General features: G+C 37.6%; 1 long non-coding RNA gene across 1 annotated transcript in view; it reads right to left on the bottom strand.

Moving 5' to 3' along the window:
- Positions 1-1,425: 1,425 nt before the first annotated feature.
- The window catches only part of LOC309635083, a 41,430-nt gene continuing 27,233 nt past the window's right edge, over positions 1,426-15,622 (bottom strand). The window contains exon 2 of the long non-coding RNA XR_014248618.1: positions 1,426-14,174. This is a non-coding gene — a long non-coding RNA (uncharacterized lncRNA). The remainder of the gene's footprint in view (positions 14,175-15,622) is intronic.

Raw genomic sequence — 15,622 nt, forward strand, 5'->3', positions numbered from 1 at the left:
ATTCCAGGCAGCGGGAGCGTCCAAGGCACAGAGACCTGAAAGAACATGGTAGATTAGAGGATGGAAAAGGTGACTGGAGCACAGGGCATAGGTATAGAAAGGGGGACGAGAGCTTGAGGCAAGGGCAATAATTCCACGGAATTTGGACCTGGTTCTAGTTTTACAGGCAATGGAGATCCAGTGAAAGATATTAAGCGTGGTTATAATGTGCTTAGATCTGTACTTCAGAAAGCTGCTCAATGTCAGTGCTTAGGGAGAAAAGAAATTTGGTGACACAAAGAGGAAGGAAAACTGGAGAGTAGATTATCGAAAGAGTCCAGGACAGAAAGAAAGGATTGCTTTAGACCAGGAGTAGTTGTACTGAGAAGTAAGGGATGATTTCCAGAAGCATATCAGAGACTAAATCAATTGGATTTGGCGATAAATTCTATGTAGGAAAGTAAGGGAGAGGAAGGAATTTCAACGATACCCATGGCCTGTCTTGGGCCTCTAGTTTTATGGCTGGACATTTATTAATATAATAAGCAGAGAAAAAGAAGTATGAGGGTGGGAAAGAATCAGGTTGATTCTGGACCTACTAAATTCTATATGGATCTCTTAGATTTAACTATCTCATAAGCAACTTGAAATATGTGTAAGACCTCAGTACTTGGCAGAAAACAGGCATTCAATAAATATTTTTTGAGTTGCAATATTTTAAGTGAAATGAAATTAAGCCAGCCTAATTTGGCCACTTGCAATATGCTTTAACTCTTCAAAGAAAACTGTTCCAATTACACCACATATTATTTATGCATTGGACAATACATTCTGTCTCCTAGCCCAGGAGCCAGTGTTAAATTCTATGCTACATACCGTACTTGTTCCCGAGACTAAAATCAACAGTGCAAGGAGAGAGAAAAAGGCTCTGAATTGTCTTCTTGATAGAATCCCTTTTGGGTTTCCGCTTTCCTTTGGCATGATTCTGAAAAGCTTACTTTCACTTCATTTTGATAAATGTTTAACTGCTATGCTCAAATTAGAAAATCTTTCATTTGGATGTACTCATGAAAGACATCATATGTAAAAGAGAAAGATGTGGCGGTGAGAAACCATTCAACCATGGGCCTGGGACAAGGAGAGGCATATGTATCCAATATTTGAGTTAATACTTTGTTAGGGTTCTAATGATGCTGTGTAGCTCCTGTGTAAGGTGAATGGAAAGAGTACTTCTATATAGCTTTTCATTAGGATAAAATATAATTCTGTTTAGTTCATTTAATAATCATTATATAATTAAATAATCCATACAAATTAAAGAACTGACTGTGCTTTATAAAGTCACAGTAAAAGAAACTCCATGAAAATCTGTTTCATAAATGAAAGCAGTTTCTAGCAGTTCCCTACTCTCTGAGCTAAGAAAAAGATTTTGCTATTTCTTGATCATTGTGAAAAGACTCATAACACACATGAATTTTGAAAATCTTTTTTGACTGATGAGAATTAGTGAAAGAATTTCATGAATTCTGTATGAGGTTACATTATAAATTAATAGAATATAAAGTGTGCGTTTCTTCCCATTTATATATTGATTCATTGCTTTGAGACCAAATGTATCATTAAATAATGCAAACATAATTATAATACAAATAGTTCAATGACATTAGTTGCCTGTCAAAAGAAGGAAGTTATATTTGAGGATAGTTAATTCTTATGTATACAATTTATGCATCTCCCTTAGTGTGTATATCTAGAAAGAAATATTACATATTAAACTACATTATGTCTAAGATTCTTAGTCTGTTTCCTATTCTTATTACTAATAGCCATAAGAAACAGAGAGAAAAACTTCATTATTAATAGCAGGACAATTTACTAACATTTAAGGTGGACCATTTATTTCATGTATTCTGCAAATCCCATATAGTAATATATAACTGACCCTACTTTATAGTCAAGAAAAGTGAGAATTAGAAAAAAATAAATGCTTTGTCCCAACATCACATACCTATAATTGACAGAGTCATTATCTTGGCTCTAAGTGTATATATTAGTTCAGAGTTTAAATCTTAATATCTGATCCCTACCCCAAAATGTGCCAAACAAAGAAAAGGATGCTGATGCAGGATGGTCATACTTCTGCTCTTCCAACAGTTATGTCATGTTATGTCATGTCATGTCACATGAATGGAAATGACCTCTCCGTGACCATGCACGGTCTCAACTTAATTCCTGCTAGCCACTAGCCATCCAAAGGTCAGATTTGGAGGTGGTGTCGGCCACGTTGGAGCAGAATTACTTGTAACTTAGGGGAAAGAACAATGAGAAGTCAGAGTCTCCAAGTTCTACACCTGTTTCCATCACATGACCTTGATTCAAATTTGGACGAATCAGACCAGCTGGCCTCTCTGGATCTTCCTTTCCTCATCTATGACTTGAAGGATGGATAGCTGGTCTCTAATGCCCCTCCCAGCCACTGACGTTTCTGTTTGTACAAATCTAATTGGCCAGACCAGGATTCAGTGCACGTCCTTGGCCTCACCCTTGGAATGAATAAAGAATTTCTATACATTAAGTGGTTGGCACGGTAAAGGAAGACAATGGTATATTCGAAAGTTTATCATAGGTGTGAAATAATTAAAAGAAAAGAGGTTTGGTTTTAAAAGTTGGATCCTGGGTCAGGATTTAGATGGTGACTATTTCCAAACAAATTTATTTTATTCATAATATCATTTTAGTTAGTCCCCATACATAGCCTCGTATCAACGGAGACCAAAGGGTCAAGGGTCATGCCCACCATCAAAACCAGTGCTCAAGACATCCGAACAGAGTTAGGCAAGACTCAAAGTAATATGTAGCTGGGGCTGTTTGTGAAACACAAATATTTGGTATTAGACTGTATCCTGGTAGAGAATCTAAGTGGAATGTTGAGGAAAAGTCCCGTTTCTTGGAAGTGTGGGTCGCTAGCTCAAAATCAGGAGACCAGAGCTCCTAATTCCATCTGTGACCTTTGACTCTAACTGAATGTCTTGGAAATGTTCTTATAGTTTCTTTAGTAGAAAATGGGCTTGCCATTCATGTAGTATCACAGGGAAATTTTTCTTCTGCAGTAGGCATAATAGTCACGTAATATAGGAAAATGTCAATAGCTGCAAAATATTTAATATCACTTATTTAGGACAGTTTATTTGAAACTTTAAAGAAAAATAAGACTTTCAGAGTTTCATTCATGTGAGCATATCAAGGCAACTGTAAGTGACAGGATTTCTTGAATATAGAGGAACAGAAATTAAAGTAATCTTTTCAAGAGGAATGTAAGAAGTGATATTCAAGAACCTGGCCAGGTCCAGTTTTCAAAGGACTTGCTCTATGTCTTATGAATTTATTCTTAGTAAATATTTAGGTAATGCTTTCCTATGTTCTCTGAGGTTTGTTTCTAATGGAGTATACATACTCACCATGTAGATGGCTGCAAAGGTTCTGACCCTACCATTGTGATTTCCAGTTTAGTAGGAAAACTACCAGTTAACTGTTTTGCTCAAGGATCCTGGAAACAGGGTTGACCATCAAAAGACGAACAATAGTATCATACATAGCTGAGCAGAGAAAGCATATTTCAGAAATGCCACTGATTTGGGAAAAAATTGAAAAATCAGTAAGTTTTAAGGACATTCTCAAGAGGACTTATTCTTGTTCATGAAATAGTAAATGCTAGAGCAATAAAGCAATTGGTTAATGCTTAGTTTTTGAGGACCTAAGGGCAAGGTATCATTCTACACTGCTCCCTAATACATACAACCTGATTAAATTCTAGTGTTTTCACTGCCACTAGTATCCATTCTAAACTCCCAAATTGAAACAGTGATATGTATTCAATTACCAGACTAGTAAAAATGTGTCATCTAAAACCCTCCATACAACTTGTATTTTCCATTATTGTTCTTGTTAAAAAGGGTACCACAATAGGGATCCAAGCCAACATTCTTGTCTCACGTTCCCTTGACCCTGTGATTGCCAAAGATCTTAACTCCCCCTCCATTTCATCAACTCATACAGGGTTTCTTACAGGAGCGCTGTGGACACCTTACATGGGAGCACTCCATGGTCCCCACATTGCTCGACACAGTGGCTGGGAATCACGCTACCATATTTCTTGTGACCCTCGCAAGGCAGATCCAAAATTATTTTCTCTTCTGTAGGTTTTCCTTTCCTCCTTGTTCCTCTCTTAAATCCAATGGATGTATTGGCATCTTTCTTGCCACACTCCGCGGGGTGTTTGATTCATTCTTTCTCTCTCTTCCTTTTTCCCCTCTCTCTTCCTTCCTCCTTTTCTCTCTCTCTCCTTCCCTCCCTCTCACTCCCTCTCTCTGTTTCTCTCTCTCTCCTTCCCTCCCTCTCACTCCCTCTCTCTGTTTCTCTCTCTCACTCCCTATTCTTCTCTCCCTAGTCTCTGTGCCAATTGAGGACGAGAACTGTATGTGTTCACCTTGGTGTCGGCAGCAAACACCGAAGTGTCTGACACAGAGTGGGTATCCAATAAGTATTGTGGAATTGAATTAAATTGCTTTGCTTTACAAAGGACCGCAGGATTTTCCAACCCAGAAGTATTTTAATCACACCAACTGGCATCCGTCTAATTGCACCTCCTCAGCCAAACCTGACAGGCACCAGAATCACTTAGAGAACGTTCAGAAATATGGATTCAAAGGACCCACTCCAGAACTACTGAATCAGGATCTGCTGCAGAGAAGCCTGAGGAACAGTATTTTGAAAAAGTTCTACAGCAATGCCAATCCTCTTCTCAACCACAGCTTTCAGTAGAACCTTTTTAATTTCATTGTACTATTAAGAAAATGGGGAGATACTCCTTGGGAATATCTCAGATCCTTTTCTATTTCATAGGACAACCTGCAAGAAAGTGGGGTGACTTGAAAAGCATTCACAAAACAAATGCACTGAGTTATCATATATTTTTGACTGTATCAAATAACAAAGTACACTAAAAAGCTGCTATCGAGACAGAAGCCTTAAATTATCCAAAGATGTGGGGAAAATGCTTGATAAAGACACACGTTCTAAAATATATTTTCTCCTTTTTTGTGAAAGGGTTTAAAAGTAAACACACTTCTAACAATCCCAGTACTTGGCAATGATTTCCAGTTATATCTATGTTTGAAACACTCCTGTTGCGCAGCCATTTGTATATTGTTCTTTTTGCTGTGTCAAATAGATTTTCAAATGTCAATGCAGGTCATGGAATTTGCATTTGGGCTTGGACTGTTAGAAATCTGAGTCACTCTTTTCCTTCTCTTCCTCCTTGGATGCTCTCTCTAGTCTTTCTGTTAAGATACCTCTAGAGTAAACATGTTTATGCACAGTAATGATCGGTGGGGAAAAGGGTGTGAGATTGGAAGGCTGTTGGGGGGACTCTAGGCTGGGAAAGCCAAGAGGGTCCAAACCCTCCCTTGGCCCAGCAACTTCTCCTCCAAGTGAGTTCCCCAAGGGAGACATACATACAGGGAAAGTGGTAGTAGATTAAAGCAAAACATCACTTGAGTTTTTTTGAGAAGTGACCCAAACTCAAAAATAGCTGTCATTAAAAACCTGGGACAGGGTACATGATGTTGGCTTAAGGAGGCCTCTCCATCCTTTCCTTCCAGCCAAGGCCTAAATCTGACTATTTTACCACCTTGGGACCAGGACATATGGGACAGAACAGTGAAGGGATGAGAGTGATGGGCTTACAAATGAGAAGTGACCTGGTCTTTCTCTGGGTGGAAGATATCATCCAGCAATAATCACAGTCATTAGAGGGAGGGGAAAGAAGTTAATTGGTGATTGTCTGGGCTTCTTTGTGACTAAATGAGAAGAGAGGATAAAGAAAAAGAAAAAGAAAAAAGACAAATAGACAAGCTCCTTCTAATTTAAGAGAAGATATTACCAAGGAAAGATGAACTAAGCAGCATGTGTGTGAACTTTAATGAGGGCAGTAAACCACCTCTCTGGGGGACTGGAGGTAGAAAACTGGAAGATGCAGACCTCCTCCAAGGTGAGGAGAGAAGCGTCTAGCTCTTCTGTCTTCTAGAGGTCTGAGGCTGCCATTCACTAAGCCCTCACTAAATAACAGGCACTTTTCATAAGCCACTTATGTAGAAATAAACAAAGGCCAACCAAAGAAGAACAAGCAAGGGCTTCCTACGCAGAGCTTGCTATAGCAAAGGAGCCAGCCACCATCACTTGCGTTTCGGCAGAGACTCAAAAGCAGGCAGAGGAGTGGAATAGCTTTTAGTGGAAAACAGGGACGGCTTTGGGTGTGCCCTGATTGGAGGCTCTTGGCATGGGGATGCAGGAGGCAGGCTAACTAGAAATGGAGCGCCCTATATGATTGGTTAGGGATACCTATTTGGCTTTGTCTAGTAGGTCCTAAATTGGAAAGCTAGACAAAAATTAGGGTAACTGTCGGTTACCAGTCAAGTCCTGATTTTGGTCTGATTGCTACAGAAGTTATTGCTTGGCTTCCTGAATTATTACGACAGATAGCAGTCTGACTTCCTGCAAGTCTAACTTATTGTTGGCCGGCTTCCTGGGCTACTTATTAAAGATAAGGGGTTGGCTTCCTGGGGAGGTTGCTGGAAGTTATGGGTCTAAGTTCTATTTTTACATATGGTTGGCCATTATCTATTTGTATATTCAGGCACCACTTACAATCTTCTACCACTCAGAGTGTGATCCACAAACCAGCTATGTTAGGGTTCGACTGAGAGCTTGTTAAAATCTACCAAGTGATTCTTATGCAAATTGACACTTGCAAAACACTGGGTCATAATTCACCTTCATCGTACCACAGACAGGCACTATCCTCATTTTAAAGACTAGGAAATGAAGGCTGGGAAGGGTTTAGTGACTCACCCAGGTATGTGTCTAGTAGGAGGCAGAACTAGGATGTGAATCTGGCTGACTTCCAAGCTCTGCTTTTTTGTCCTGAACGTAAATGCGAACACTAACTTTTCTCAACAGATGTCAGACTAATAAGGCCTTCTTCTTAACAGGAAGCGTTAGGCAATGAAATAAAGTGTCAGTGCAGACTTTGATGAAGTCTTATTCAGGGACATCAAGACTGCTGAGCATTAAGTCCCCAAGGCAAGGATGTTCCTGCGATTATGGGATACCTTAAGAGGGCCCTCATTGGAGCAGAGATTATTGAGCTTTGACATGGGACATTCCTTTCTTTCCACAGGAAACAAATGGGATTAATAATCTATGACCATTATTCTTAAGCAAGGCATATCCCTTCACAGAAAATATAATTACACAGATCGCAACAAAGGTAGAATCATGCAATGTACACCAAGTTCCTGAATTCCTTCTTTGTCCAGAAATAATGCTTTAGCTATTTTACTCTATGTTTTATGGTGTAAAGAAAGACTTGCCTACGATGTCCCAACGAGCAGGAAAGTTGTGATTATATGTCACCATTGAAACTGCTTCAAATACAATTAGGAAAATTATAAAAGTGTGTCATCAAGGATCCCCAGTTCGTGCATCCAGTGAGGCTATGGTAGGGATGAAACCATTTTCTTGCCTCTGAAACAAGAAGTTGTGCTCAAGAAGCTTGGCTGTGGATTGCAGGATTTCCAGGTTCTCAATGGTCAGGTGAATTACAGCAGCTCCTGGAAACAACACAGGTGAGTGTTAAAGACTAATTAACAAAGATTGATATCATTTGAAGTTTACAATGTAAGTAATGACCATTGTACTTAGGTTTTATCCTTGCTTCTAATAACCTCTCTTTGCCTATGTTCTACCTACAGTGAGGCGAGGAATGCAATCAATCAATGCTTTTTTTTTGGATAAAGAGTTACATATTTTATAGAAAAAAAGTGGGGGAAAAAAAGACTTTTTCTCTAAATTTTTGTGTAACCACATTTGGGGAAGAAATAAACATCTTTATCCATTCATTCTTTTTTCAACACATTAATAAGCAAGGCACCATCCTTCACCTGATGACAGCCCTCAGAACAGTAGGTATAAAGACTATAGAAATAAGTAATGCAAATAGGGAGTGGTCACAAAATCCATCATCTGATGGCAGATGCCAATTTTTTATTCTCTTCTCTATGAAAAAATATAATCAAAGATATCTTAAATTTTTATTTAATCCCAGTAGAGAAAAAAAATCTGATTTTGAATAAATAAAGATCCCAATGAACTTAACTGAATTGTCTATTTAATAAAGAAACAAAAAACACAATCCATTGGGTGAAATGGAATGCAGCATAACTGATACACCAGTTTTAAGTAAGAATCCACCAGTAAGAGTTATAAAAGAAGAGAAGAGGAACGTTCTAATATATATGTATATGTATATTTTTTATTTTATATATATATCTTTTCCTAAATACAGTTTTGGACTTTCATTTTTTCTGCATGGGATATGCAGTCTCATCCTTGACTTACAGGAAAAGACATTAAGAAAAAGGAAGCCATTTCACTCCCTTTTGAGACTTCAGACCTTCCCTAGGACATTGTGTTCAGGCTCATGTTTTATTTGTACAGAAGGCTCAATGCTATGTGGTCATGGAAACTTTGGGGGTTATTTCTCATGCATCAGAATACTAACCTATAGAGATAACAGACCTAGAAGTGAACAGAGTAGAAAAAATTCTGTTGGTTATGTCTTTCAAAGTCTACTAGAGATGTTTCATGGAATGCTGGGCCCAGAGGAGGCTTAGTTTAAAAGTGACAAATCAATGTAGTAGCTGAAAACAATGGAGTCCTTTAATTTATAACTTTTTGTCACACAAAAAAACCCTGCATGTATTCTTTAAAATTTGTAAATGCCTCCAAAACATTACAATCTATCTTTCTGATACACTTTTTCATAGTTCACATTTTTTCTAAAAATTAAATATATATATATATGAATAAGACTGTTGGTAAAAATATTTTCCCAAAGCAGACAGAACAGTAATGAAATTGTAATACGGGACACACAGAGAGCCAGGGAGAAAAGGCTTAGATCCTGGAATCCCAAATGAAACCAAGCAAAAGTTATGGCCACACTCATTCCCAACTGGAAACACTATTATTAATGGGGAGGAGAGTGAATATAAATATAGCACAGACATCATTCAGTATTTAGGGTCCTCAAACTGACAGAAAGTATTTTAATTATAAACTCAGTATACATTGCTTACATTCATTAAAGAAGCCAAATTGCAATGTTATTTTTACTTTATGAATTTTCCTTTTGGTATTCAAACCCAGAGAAGGCATCGTATTTCCACTTTGACTGCAAATTCAGTAGTGCTGAAGGATACTTAATAGGTGCTGTGGTGTTTTCGGGGTAAATTCAAAGAAAGTTAAAGTCTTGGGTGAGTCACAAAACAAACATCTTCAAGTACAATGGAAAATGCTTTACATATGGTGTGCATTTTTCCTATTAAGAGGAACAATATCTTATGGAACACAGAAAATAAATAGATATAATGTTGATTCATCTGTGTCTATAAAGCAATAATTCATCCATCCAACATTTTTTTTTGGCCACACTGTGCAGCTTGAGGGATCTCAGTTCCCTAACCAGGGATTGAACCTGGGCCATGGCAGTGAAAGGCTGGAATCCTTACCACTAGGCCATCAGGGAACTCTTGTTTGTCCAACATTTAAAATAATGTCTAGTCCTCTAAGCAACAGGTGTATAGTAAATCGGGCTGAAAAGTTATGATAAGAATTAGGTCCAATTTGGAGAATACATGTTTTGCAACGGTTGCATTCTTTTCTAATTCTCAAAATAAAGTGATAAGGATTTTTAAAAAGATTTTAAATCAAAACTTCTCATCGTTGCATTTAAAGCTTAACCAGATCCACAGACTATATTGTATCTCAATGGGATGAAATAATACTGACCACCAAAATATACTGCAATTGCTTCCCGTGATACAAGTTCTCTTCTTTCATCTATTTCTCAAAAACACTCTTGTTGAACTGAGAAGCAGCAAGACAAAGAGAAACACTGGAAAGAGTTAGAAATCTCAGGTCCCTCTACTAACAACTGATGTGATTTCAGGCAGGTCACTCACTTCACCTTACAACCTCAGGAAATGATGATGTTAGCATTTATCTCCAAAGCCTCTTGCAGTGCTAGTGTTTAATGATCATACTGTTCCTTGGATGTTTCATCTTTATCATAATAACAATATTAACAGCAACAATATCAATAATAACAACAATAATAAGATGAGAGAGGCATTGGGGAATAGTTGGGAGAACAAAACAATGGGAGTCAGGCAATGTACATTCTAATTACTTCTTTGTCGGTAGATCATGAAATAACCTAGAATAAGTAGCTCCTCTGAGTCTTAGCTTATTTTTCTTTTTCCTTTCTTTTTTTTTTTTTTTGGATCCGGAGGACAAGAATGATGCTTTTCCAACGAAATTCTACATAACTCTAAGATTTCATGTAGGTGCTTCATGCAAACACACACACACACACACACCTGCATATATAATGGTTGAAAAGAATAATAAAGCAACATGGCTGCCTAACTATGTATTTCTTTCTAATTATAATATGCTGGAGCCCATCAACCCATTGATTAGTGCTGTTACATTACCTTGTTTTATATATATTGACCCCCAAAGAAAACACATCCTGGCATTTCTATTTAATGGGAGAATATCCTGAGATTTCCAGGAATTTGGCTTTAAATATATGTTCCAACAAATACTTTTATGAGCCATGTGGAAATGAATGGTTTGATTTCAAATATTCATTTTATCAAAACTGGCTCTTTGTTTTTACTGACTTCACAAGAAATTACAGAAATTGAACTAGTAAAAAAAAAGTGAAACTAATAATATTGCTCTTTTTGTTTTATATATTAAAATTCCATGAAAAATTTCATGTGACTTAAGGATTCATATTTTTTAAGCTTGAATATCTTGAATAAATTATTCTGTAAGTTCTCTTCAATCTTGAATAACTTTAGACAATTGACCAGAGAAAATACCTAAAAGTTATCTTAGACACAGAAAAAGCAATGTTTGTATTACCTATCAAACGTGGCTGCCTGCTGAGTTTCTTTTAAGGCATCTTTGAATGTAGACAAATGTCATTCTAATCCTGGGAAAGTCCTGACAAGAATCCAAAGTCTTTATTGATAAAGAATACTTTTTAGTCCATAATGCAAATTCTGTTCATTCTAAATTGAGCTAGAAAAAGCGGAAGCAGGGAAGAGGTGAATGGAAATCAGCATTTCCTTGGGGAGGAAACATGACCATCAAGCCAAGGATATCAGTGGGACCAATTCCTTCACGGGAGCAAGGGGTGATAAATACCTTCCTATGCTGCTGTTTCACTGGGACAAAATGGCATGACTGCTCCTTCCTTTAGCTCAATAACATCACCAAGTTCATTTGTCTGAGGTCTTGTATACTTTGTACTTGGTCATAATATATTAATAATTTTGTACTACCTCTATCTAGTAAGTAGACAAATTCTCACAAAATGGGAGACAAGGTTTAAGGTAGAATGGAAACAGAAGAGAAGGGATGGACAATAAAATTATTTTTTCTCTTTTTTAGAGAAATTGGGGAATAAAGTAAGAACAGTGTAAATGATAAGCTACCAGATCAACATTTAATTCTCCATTGGATGGGTCCAATCCTAGGAATTTGTAAATGAAAACATTTGTTTGCCTGGCCTTTCTTAAACCAGACAGTTTCTTCATTTGTTATTTCATTATTGCTAAGAGTTTGTCTTGCAAAGCCATTCGGGGTCCATCTCTGACTTTTGGGATGCTACCTCCTTTTTCAAAGCTCAAGTACCACCTCACCTGTTAAGGTTCTTTCCATCCCCCCAGTGGGCTCATTTCTATCTCTTTTACAAAACCAATCAAAGCTCTCGTAGTGATAGTAACATGTCTTTCATGTTTTATAACATTATTATTTTAGGACAAAATAGAGGAGCTTTTTCAAAGAAGCTAACTATTTTCTCATAAAAGATGAGAAACGATGACATATGGAGTGGAAACAAAAGAGCTAAAATAGGATTTATATATTCCAAAGGAAGGAATATTACAGACAGAAGGAAAGAAGCCAAGGAATAATCGGATAAGCAAAATAAAGAAAGTTAAGATTCAAATAATTTGCAAAATGACTCCCATTTCTGAAACAGTACACGGTTAGGAGTATTTCAGCAGGTTTTTCCCAAGGAGCGGGCAGTGTGCGCTCTTATGGAAAAGTAGTGACTGCAGCTGGCAAGGAGTCTCCCTGTGACTACAGCTACCAGCATGCCCACTGCAGGGCACGGTGCATGGTTCTCCTCTACGCAGACTGAGAACTCCTCCCGTGCAGTTGATACTATAGGAATCCTAGGTAATAAGGGAAAAGAAGAAATGAATGAATGAGGCAATGGTGAACATGTTCATTATTCTCAGTATTTCACTTTAGAAAGAGTTCGTAAAACTTCCCATGCTCACGTTGAGTTGTTTAATGAAATATCTTATTTCAAAAAGTTGTTTGTTATGCTGTGTCCAATCCAAGACATACCTTCACATCTGCTACCCTGTCAATAGCTTTAGAAGAAGTTGTTTTTCTGATTTCCCTGGGATTAAGGCCTGAGGATGATTTCTGTCTCCAGTCTGTTCCATTAATACGAAACTGCAGTCAGTCACTGCAAATTCACATCTCTCTGAGAGCAGGCAGAGGCAAAATAAACCCGATGAACTTCAGGCTGCTTTTATTCAGTCCATTTTGCTTGGTTCTTAGTATCCAGATTACCTGGAGTGACATGATTCAGGCTGAAGTTCTCATATGATTTTCTTCTCAGACTTGAAAGCAAAAAGCATAGCAACATGAAGCAAATAGTAGTTATTGACCATGATTCCATCAACAGCCTTCTCACTTACATGCAAATGAAAAAAAAGAAAGGAGGCAACTCACCTTTGTGATCTTGCACTATTAAATGTGGCTATTCCAGGAAAGGTGGAGAGGAGGTGAGTAAACACTTCATCTAAATCTGTAGATGCAATCAGTGCAGAAAAGCTTTGTCAAATGTTATGTGATCACTTCCCTCTTAATATCTTCTACTTGCTAAGCTCACTTGTAGCGTTTAGAGCGGTAAGTGGCTTGAATAGCAATGCATCCCCTTGTCGTGGTAAGGCTGGCAGTGCAATGGCAAGGATAATGGTCTGCCATTCCAGCTTATAGATGCTGTTAACCCCTAAGCAAATCATTCAGTCCGTCCTGCTGTGAGTTATTACATAGAAGTTTGACACTCAACCCCTAAGCAAACTCTGTAACTATATCCTACCGTTATTTTTTACTGAAATTCAGAATTCAACACTATGCTACCTTTTTTTTCTATTTTCCCGACGATTTCTCAGTGTCTAATAATTTCTTTTACCCATAGTAGTCCACAAAGCATATTTCAAATGCTTAAATGTTCATGTCCCCTGCAATGTGTGTGCGCACGCACACACACACACACACACACACACAAACTCATACACATTGACATTTGCTGTAGCCCCTTGCCCTATTGACTGCTTCTCAGTTCCAAGAGATACACCTGAAACATATAAAGAACAAGGTTGTCACTTTTGCCTAAACCAGTAGTTTGCAATGTGAGGTCTGTGGACTATGTGTCTTGGCTTCGGCTGGGGTGCTTACAAAAAGGTAGATTCCCTAAGCCAGAGCCTTCAATTTCACCGAACTGAAATTGCTGGAGGTGGTGCTAAGGAATCTTCAGTTTTTGATAAGTCAATTTCTTTGGGTGATTCTTCCATGAACTACATTTTGAGAGACACTGAAAAATATAAACAAAACATCTTAATTCTCTGTTTCCTCTCATGCCTCTTTATGAAACTAACCAAGATGGCCCACACGAGCAGCATCAAATTTCACACTCTCCTACTGCCTGAAGTCTGGTCCACAGATGTCTCCAGCAGCACTCACTAAGCCCTGACACACCATCTTGCTGCTAGTTGCTAAAGGTGCACTTTTACTTGACTCCGTGGCCAGGGGCCACTGGGAGTGAAAGCCATTCCCTTGCGTAGTAAAGATAAGTGATCTCCACCGCCCCCCACAGTCACTGGAAGAATAGAGCATAGGTGTCTCACAAGCTTCATGACCAGGTGTTCATTCTATCACCCCACTTCACTCAGGCCATTGGCTTGCAGCGTGTATGACTCCTGTAAAGAGAGGCAGAGGTTGGAGGCTGGGAAGTCCTGGTAAATAACAGAGAGGGTCCACATCATCCCTTGGGTCAACATGTTACCCTTTTCATTAAAAGTCATGATTCTCCTCTTGTTTAATTACCGATCATTGAGATTATCGCTGATGCTTTCACTAAACTCAATAAAAGGAAAGATAAACTCACACGCTCTAGTGGGTGGGGAGAAAATTACTAAAATAATAAGATGAGTTGAGCAGAGGTTAAGGCAGAAAGCCCATGGTTTTTAATAGAAACCACTTATGGCTTAAAGGATTCATTATGTTAGCTGTTTATTCAATTTTAGAACATTATAGTTGAAAGAGTCTCCTAGGTAATTAAATGAATTTCTTCACTGACTTCTACCCCTGTCTTTGAAGATCTCAGGATTCATGAAGCTCATATTAAAAAGTACCGCATTCCAATACTTAATTATTTTGCCAGTAAGTTCTTCCTTCGGTTGAACCAAATTCTTCCACTTTCTAATTTCCATAGCGGGTTTTGAATCCGCTCTCGGGTGCCCCATTATCAATCCCAATCCTAGACCTGTAGGATAAGCCCTTTATATAATGAAGACAATGCTCATGACCACATCCCTGAACACAGCAATCATTCCTTCCCAGGGACATTTTCAAGTTCCCTAGATCCTCACTGCGTTTGCCAGTGGAGAAATGCATGCTTACCCACGTCTCTTAGAATGCAGTTCTCTGAACTGAACAGGATACCCTAGGTGTGGCTGGGCAGCTAGTTTATCATATAATTTGTTCTGGACGCTGTGTTTTTATAGTACAACTTAAAATTTCATTATTTATTTATTTATTTATTTTTGCAATTAATCACAATAATATATTCACATAGAACTTAGAATCAGCTAAAACTTTTAAGTCTCTTCTTCACTACATGCCACCTCCATGCTGGTATTTAGCCAAACCTCCCAAATTTGATACTTGTTTCTATTTTTTAATGTTTAATGCAGAACCAAATGCATTTTCTGATAAAATCTTATCTTTTTTTCTTGAATAATTCAGCTCACAGAATGAACACAGATTCTTTGTCCAGTATTTAAACTCTTCTTCCAAGCACCATGTCATCCTCAAGTGTAACAGACTTGTTCATTTGGAGGAAAATGTTATGTAAAGTAATGTTATTGGCAAATTTCCAGATTTTAAAAATATTTTCAAGATCTATTTATTACTAAAAAATAAATAGACCAAGGTATTATTTATCAAATCACCTGTGTATGTTCAGATATATATATGAATCATAGAATGTCTATGCTATGTATAAGGACAAGTAGAAACTACATATTATATATGTTATTATATTAATATATTATTATTATTAATATAATTGTATATTATTTTATATATAATATTATATATTATATATAGGTATTTATATATAATATATAAATAATATACATACATT

The sequence above is a fragment of the Balaenoptera borealis genome (genome assembly GCF_965194805.1).
Source record: "Balaenoptera borealis genome assembly, chromosome: 9".
NCBI lineage: Eukaryota > Metazoa > Chordata > Mammalia > Artiodactyla > Balaenopteridae > Balaenoptera > Balaenoptera borealis.